At 44.1% G+C, this 7,111-nt stretch overlaps 2 non-coding genes across 2 annotated transcripts; both read right to left on the bottom strand.

Annotated features, from left to right (window-relative positions):
• Nucleotides 1-3,897: 3,897 nt before the first annotated feature.
• On the bottom strand, nt 3,898-3,969 carry Trnaq-cug (transfer RNA glutamine (anticodon CUG)). The gene has a single exon. It is a non-coding gene; the product is annotated as a tRNA-Gln (tRNA).
• Nucleotides 3,970-4,056: 87 nt separating this feature from the next.
• Trnas-gcu (transfer RNA serine (anticodon GCU)) lies at nt 4,057-4,138 on the bottom strand. Its single transcript has one exon. It is a non-coding gene; the product is annotated as a tRNA-Ser (tRNA).
• Between the last annotated feature and the right edge of the window lie 2,973 nt (nt 4,139-7,111).

Genomic DNA, 7,111 nt, shown 5'->3' with positions numbered 1-7,111 from the left:
ACGAACAATCGGTTTGCATTACGAACTATTTGTTCGTAAGCTTACGAACAATTAGTTCGTAATACAACGCTTCAAAATCCTTCGTAAGCTACGAACGTTTTGGTTTGCATTACGAACCTATAGTTCGTAAGCAATTTACAGTGCTCCAAACTGTCTCTACCAGAGACTAGAGGGCAAAACCTCCCCCCTCTCCCCTCCCTCTTTAGCACAGGACGGGCGCTTACTTTCGTGTGTAGGTTTGAAGTTGAAGGTAGCTAGCCCCCCAACCCCCTACTCAAACAAAAAAAAAAACAAACTCGAGTGCATTCCGTTACTACTAATCTGGAACATAATTAAAAAATTATCGACAAAATTTGTTACGATATGTAATAGGGCTCTTTTTGTTTCGTTGATCACTCTTAATTGGTAACTAACAATAAGTTCCGGCACTTTGGGTATGGCCTCAGACTGGCGCACCCAGAGAGTCGCATTTAGTTGATTGAACGAATCAGGGTTTTGAGAAACAAAATTTAGCAAACCAAACTTACTGACTAAAGTGAACACTGCTCTGGAAACCCAAGTTGTACATGTATGTGTTATTTGCTGAATACCTACATGTATGCAGCAAATACTGCGTACATGATCATGTATGCAGCAAATACTGCGTACATGATCATGTATGCAGCAAATAATACTGTGAACCGGGTGATTCAGAGAAGACGCAGGTGCGGGCGGGTTTGCCTATCCTCGACTCGGCGGGCGCACGGGTCCCCTCCTCACCTCCCCCCAGACCTGGACCCGTGCGCCCGCCGAGTCGAGTATAGGCAAACCTGACCGCACCTGCGTCTTCTTTGAATCACCCGGTATGCAGCAAATACTGCATACATGGCCAGGTGCACGCTTCGGCACATAGCTTTTAGCATAGAGCTCTACGTGTGTACATATGGCCATGTATGCAGCAAATACTGCAAACATGGTCATGTACACACTATTTTCTGCATACATGATAATGTACGCTGTATTTGCTGCATACATGTAGGTATTCAGCAAATAACACATAAATGAACACACTTGGGTTTCCAAAGTGCACACGCAATCACACAAAGACAAAGAAGTGTGTGCTTTGCTTTACGTTAGGTAACGTATGTGTGTTGGTATATACCAACACACAACGTAACGTACACACAAGGAAGAGTCCTCTCACCTGCAATTTCTTGATGGCACCTCTTAGGTCCAGCATCTGCGCAGGCCCCCGCGGGTCACTCTCCTGTGCATACCCGAATCGCACCAGGTAATTCTCCTGCAACACGAGAAGCATCTGAGTTAATTCCAATCGTTACGCACGGTGAAAGACGTGAAACGGATCCGGTTAAAGGCAGGGTAAATTTGGCGTTTTTAAAACACCAAATTGATACGAAATGTACAAAATAAATACACCATACATATACACGACAAATGCACTGGACACCGCGGGTTCCCCGTTGCCACGCACGCGCCGCATCGACCCGGCCGGCCAGCTGGGGCAGCCCAGAGCTCGCGGCCCGGACCCCATGGCTCGCCCCATGGCTCGCCCCTTGCCGTAACGGGAACGCCACCGGCTCATGGGGCGGCCCCGGGCGCGGCTCATGGGACGGGCTGCATGGGCCTCCCCGCGCCACTCGTGGGGCCGCGCCGACAGCCCCTGCGGCCTGCGGGTCGCAGCAGAGCGGAGCCCCACGGTGGCGGGGGAGCGTGCGCAGGCCGGGTGACCACTACATCACTGGTAAAACAAAGGTGTGAAGTAACACCTTTCCACGTTAAAGTCAAAAAGCGTTAACGTTTTAGTTTTCCCCAAATATTTTCTGATGAAGCAAACCAAGGTTTATAGAAATTTTATTTATCGTATTGAGCTCAAAATTCCGCTCCGATCAAGCCTGCATGTGATAGGGTTCCAATCATAAATGAAAGAAATTTAGTGGATTCCTGAGGGTCAGTTTCCTCTTTCACCGTTCTTTAGACACGTTTCACATGTAGGCTCCTTCGAAGCGGAATTTTGAGCTGAATGCAGTCCTACATAACTTAGTTTGCGTCAGCAGGAAATAGAGGAAATATTTCGAAAAAACTAAAACGTCAACGCCTTTAGAACTTTGAATGCCTCTAAAGGTGTGATTTCACACCTTTGTTTTACCAGTGATATAACCTATCGGTGCAGCCCTTGCTCTCCCCATGGCTGTTAGGCTCTATGAGGTGATGATGGAATCGGCCAGGCGGAATGTGCCTTCGCTGGCTTCGCGATCTCAGCAATAACGCCGTGGAGTTCGTTGTACGGTGGGTGGCAAGGTGACGTAAACGCGGATGTAAATGAGAGGGCCTGGAGCAGCTGCCGTAGGGCCTGAGGGGCACCGCCCCTTTCCCTCCTCCACCGCGTCCGCTGCTGAGGCCCACCCAGCACGGCCATGTTCAGGGACCAGGGGGACCGGAGGACCCCAAACACTCCGCGGGGCGACTCTCCCCCGGGCGCTGCATACGGCATGGACGTGGGAAATCGTTGGCCTTACATACAATATCCTTTCTCGGGGGACAATGCCCCCTTTGTGTCGGCCGGCCGCCTCTTGCGCCCCGCCCAACTCTGCTCCGCCCCGCCACATTACGCCCCAGTCGGAAAATAGACGTCAGTAGACGTTCGTAGACGTGTCTAAAAAATATCTAAGAACGTCTATGATGTTTTTCTCGGCGAATTAAGGTCATTCTTGAACCTCTATAATCTCTGCAAATGTCTATTGAAATAGATATCTATAAGTAGATCACGTTAGATATCTACAACGTCTAAAATTGGTAAATATCCGTAGACGTTGTCGTAAGAAAAGTCACTCTTTCAATAAATATCTCAATGAGTTCGAAATTTGGTCGGCGGTCGGAATGCTCTAGCCTGATTTAACTTTAAGCCACAGTAATGAATGTAACGACACATCCATTGAGATAGTTTTGATTTCTGCCGCTAGATGGCTCTCCAAGTGTAAAAATAACATTTTACAGTCTTTTCTAACGTTAAATCACGTAAAGAACAGTTTTGGTCACGATTTTAAGTGTGGCCCTCTTGGGAATGACCTCCCTGATGCTATGCACACTTGGTTTTTAACTGACACCATTCTGCGTCGTGAATAATCGTAATTGAATTTCATTCTCGCTGCTGATCAGAAACCGCGATTTGATGACACCTGGGCGCCGTTTCCGTCCTTGTAGGAGATATTCTGTTATTCTCCCTGACAGTGAAGTCACATTTTTTGTAAAGTGCGTGAACAAGTCCGCACGGACTTGTCGTAGCACTTCATTGGAGTTTTACCTCCAATTACCCATACTTGATGAAAACGATTCACGATAGTCAGCTTTGGAGAATTCTGTTACCTTTGGGCTTTTTGTTGCCACCTAACGTTCCACAGCGAAGTAGTTTCATTGACTGCACGCTAAATGAATGCACCGAGATACGCATACATTTGTCGCTAAAAATTTTGATCTAGGTAAAACGTCTTATCGACGTCTACCAAGTGGCCATAATTGACGTCTTTTAGACGTCTATAATAGACATCTAGGTATCTACTTTTAGATGGCAAATAGACGTCTTTTTGACGTCTATTTTCCGACTGGGGCCCCTATGCTGCAGCTCGGACCCGGGGACGCTATGACTTGACACGCGCCTAACCAGCGCCCTGCTCATTAACAGAGCTTATAGGATTTCTTCGTCTTCAAATGTTCCCCTCCTCCCCTAGTTTCTCTGGCTGCTTCGTTATCAGGACTGCAGCCCCGCAGATTAGAGTGCATTTGTGCATTACGAGGACAAATCTGTGCTAAGCGCAAAACGCACAAAATATTCCTTTGGCATTTAGAAAGAGGAGTTGGATGAGACTGAATTTGACAGTTACAGAGCGCTAAAAATAAACAAGGTCCCACCGAGATTTGAACTCGGATCGCAGGATTCAGAGTCCTGAGTGCTAACCATTACACCATGGGGCCTTCCGTGGGTAGAGCCGTGCGCTGCCGTCTACTGTTGAGGAGTCGACAGCCTCGAAGACACCATCAGGTAGTCGCCAAAAAGGTCGACGACGAGGATGAGATTCGAACTCACGCGGGCAGAGCCCATTGGATTAGCAGTCCAACGCCTTAACCACTCGGCCACCTCGTCTGATGATGGCAGAGTGCTAGCCACGGTCGGCCACTTCGACAAACAATAACGGGACTCGTTCCACCGCGCCCCCCTCCCTCCCCCTACCCAACCGGCCCGGGCCAGTCTCTGCGCGTGGTGTACAGCAGCATCAGCACTGATGTCTATCCGTCCGCAACGTAGCTGTGGCGTCGAATATTAGTCCGATTCCCCCCCGAATCACGGTAAAAACAATGTTCCATGTGTTCTCTGCTAATCTTAAAGTGAAGTAGTTTGCCAGTTTAAACTGTAGAACTAAAAGTTTGCCAGTTGTAACTTCAGAACTAAAAGTTTGCCAGTTGTAACTGTAGAACTCTCTAGTTCAAGTTTACAGTTAGAACTGGTGAACTAAAGAGTTTCTGCAGTTACAACTGGCAAACTTTTAGATCTAGATCTAAAGTTTAAACTGGCAAACTACTACACACTAAGATTAGCAGAGTTGAGGGGAAGGGGAAAACAGATTTTGCGGGCGTAGCCTTAAAAAATGTAAGACAGGGCTCCTGGGAGTTCCTGAAAGTTTTCCTGATTTCCTAACAAAATCAGACATTGCTTTCTGTGTGAGTAGCCAGGTGAGATAATTACCTCTGCGTTGAGATCGTAACGAAATAGGACGGGGAAGGGCAGGTGGAAGGGAGCTGTCAGGTGTTATAGAAGGAGAGGATATAATCACGACGTTTTGGTCGCTTTTCACGATAGAGCCGCAGTCACAGCACACACAGGTGTGTACGTCCCGCACCAGACGTGGGCGAGTGGAGTGAGTAGGGGGAGGTGGCAGACTCAATATAACGTTCGAAAAATAAAATGTAAAACGATAATAAAAGCCGGAAGCGTACGTGTACGTGTGTGAGCCGGGGTTGACACGTCACTTTTGGTTTGTTTTGGTTTGTTTGTTATGGCAGCGGTCCCCCTCCCCCCTTCTCTCTCTCTCTCTCTCTCTCTCTCTCTCTCTCTCTCTCTCAAGGTTACTCAAAGGTTACTTAAAACCTCCACCGACCCAGAAATTATTCAACAATGTAAAAATTATAGAAGACACTACAAATCGGAAGTTGCCAAAATGAAAAGAAAACTTAACGCAGATCTGATTACAAAATCAACTAACAAAGCTAAAACTATGTGGACAATTGTAAACAAAGAAACAGGTCGGGAAAGGAAGAGTCATAACAACATTGAAATTATTGAAGGAGAACAAGTTCTTAAAAACCCTGTTGAGGTAGCAAACTCTTTTAATTCTTACTTTATAAATTCTGTTCAAGCACTGGTGACAACTCCAGATGACAGCGCAGAGAAAAATGTTAAAAGTACATGTAGTTCAATTGCCTTCACTCCACTAACAGAAAATGAAGTCCATAATATCATAAGAAGAATGAAAAATAAAACATCCACTGGGGTTGATGGCATTCCTAGCACTGTTGTGAAGAAAACAGCCGCACAAATCATTAAGCCTCTAACTTTCATCCTTAATGCATCAATAGAAGAGGGAGTATTTCCACAAAACTTAAAAATAGCAAAGGTATGCCCTATATTTAAAAACAATGGTGCGAAAAAAGAAAAGACAAACTATAGGCCCATATCTATTCTATCACCATTCTCAAAAATTTTTGAAACTGCTATTTGTGATAAAATTAGATCATTTATGGAAACCAAAGGCCTACTATCACCAAAACAGTATGGATTCAGAAAAGATAAATCAACAATCAAGGCCTTAACGGACTATGTAACTCAGATCAAAAACAACTTTGATAACAGAGATTTTACATCTACAATATTCTATGATTTTACTAAGGCATTTGACTTGGTCAACCACAACATTCTCTTAAAAAAACTTGAAAGATATGGGATACGTGGACAACCTCTAAAATGGATAGAGTCATATCTTACTGCAAGACAACAATGTGTTGAAATTCTTTTTATGAATGAAAAAACGGGTGAACTTACAAAATATCTGTCCGAACTGCTGGACCTTCTAGTTGGAGTGCCACAAGGCTCTATAATGGGACCTCTTCTCTTCATAATTTATATCAATGATCTTCCGCCTAGCATCTTAACTGGTGATGCCTCAATGTTTGCAGATGATACCAAAGTCCACCTTTACAACAAGATACCTCACACTCTGCAAACTCAATGTAATGAATCTGTTAAACAAATGGAAGACTGGTGTAAAAAGAACAACATGCTAATTAATGTTAAAAAAACTAATATTGTTCACTTCCAAACAAACAACCTTATGGACCCTAACATTTGTGTATATGCCTCAAGAGGTAAAATTGAGCCAGTCAAGAGTGTTAAATTTCTTGGTGTGATGCTTGACTTAAACCTGAAATGGACTGAACATATAAACTACCTCCATAGTAAACTGTCTCCAGTGAGTTTTGGCATAAGAAGAGTGTCATCAATATGTGGTATAGACACAGCAAGAGTGACCTACTTTGCTCTCTTCCAATCTCTATTGTACTATGGTATTACCCTATGGGGAAGTTCAAATCAAGCTGGTAGCATCTTCATACTGCAAAAAAAAACCATCAGGGGTATGGTGAATGTTGGAAATACCACAAGTTGTAGACCATACTTCAAAAATCTTAAAATCCTAACGCTACCATCATTATTCATCTATGAACAAGTGAAGTATGTCAAACAAAATCCAGAATTATTCAAATGCAACAATACCATACATAGCCATTACACCAGACACAACAAAAACATAATCATACCAAAAAAAAATCTTGCAACGTGCCAGCAAGACATTACCTATTTTGGTCCACGCCTTTTTAATGCTCTTCCATGTACAATAAAAAATTTACCTGCAAATAAATTTAGCACAGCAGTGTACAACATCCTTGTTCAAAATGTATTTTATACTATTGATGAATTTTTAAATTTTGACTTTGCTACCTAAGCAAGCTTTTAAGCAAATGTTATAATGCCAATGTATGTAACCATTTTATGGTGTAAAATAAA

This window comes from Frankliniella occidentalis, unplaced genomic scaffold (assembly GCF_000697945.3).
Source record: "Frankliniella occidentalis isolate FOCC.00 unplaced genomic scaffold, Focc_3.1 Scaffold290, whole genome shotgun sequence".
In the NCBI taxonomy this organism is placed as follows: Eukaryota; Metazoa; Arthropoda; class Insecta; order Thysanoptera; family Thripidae; genus Frankliniella; species Frankliniella occidentalis.
Note: the sequence above shows the minus strand (reverse complement) of the source record. Positions and strands in the feature narration are given on the sequence as shown.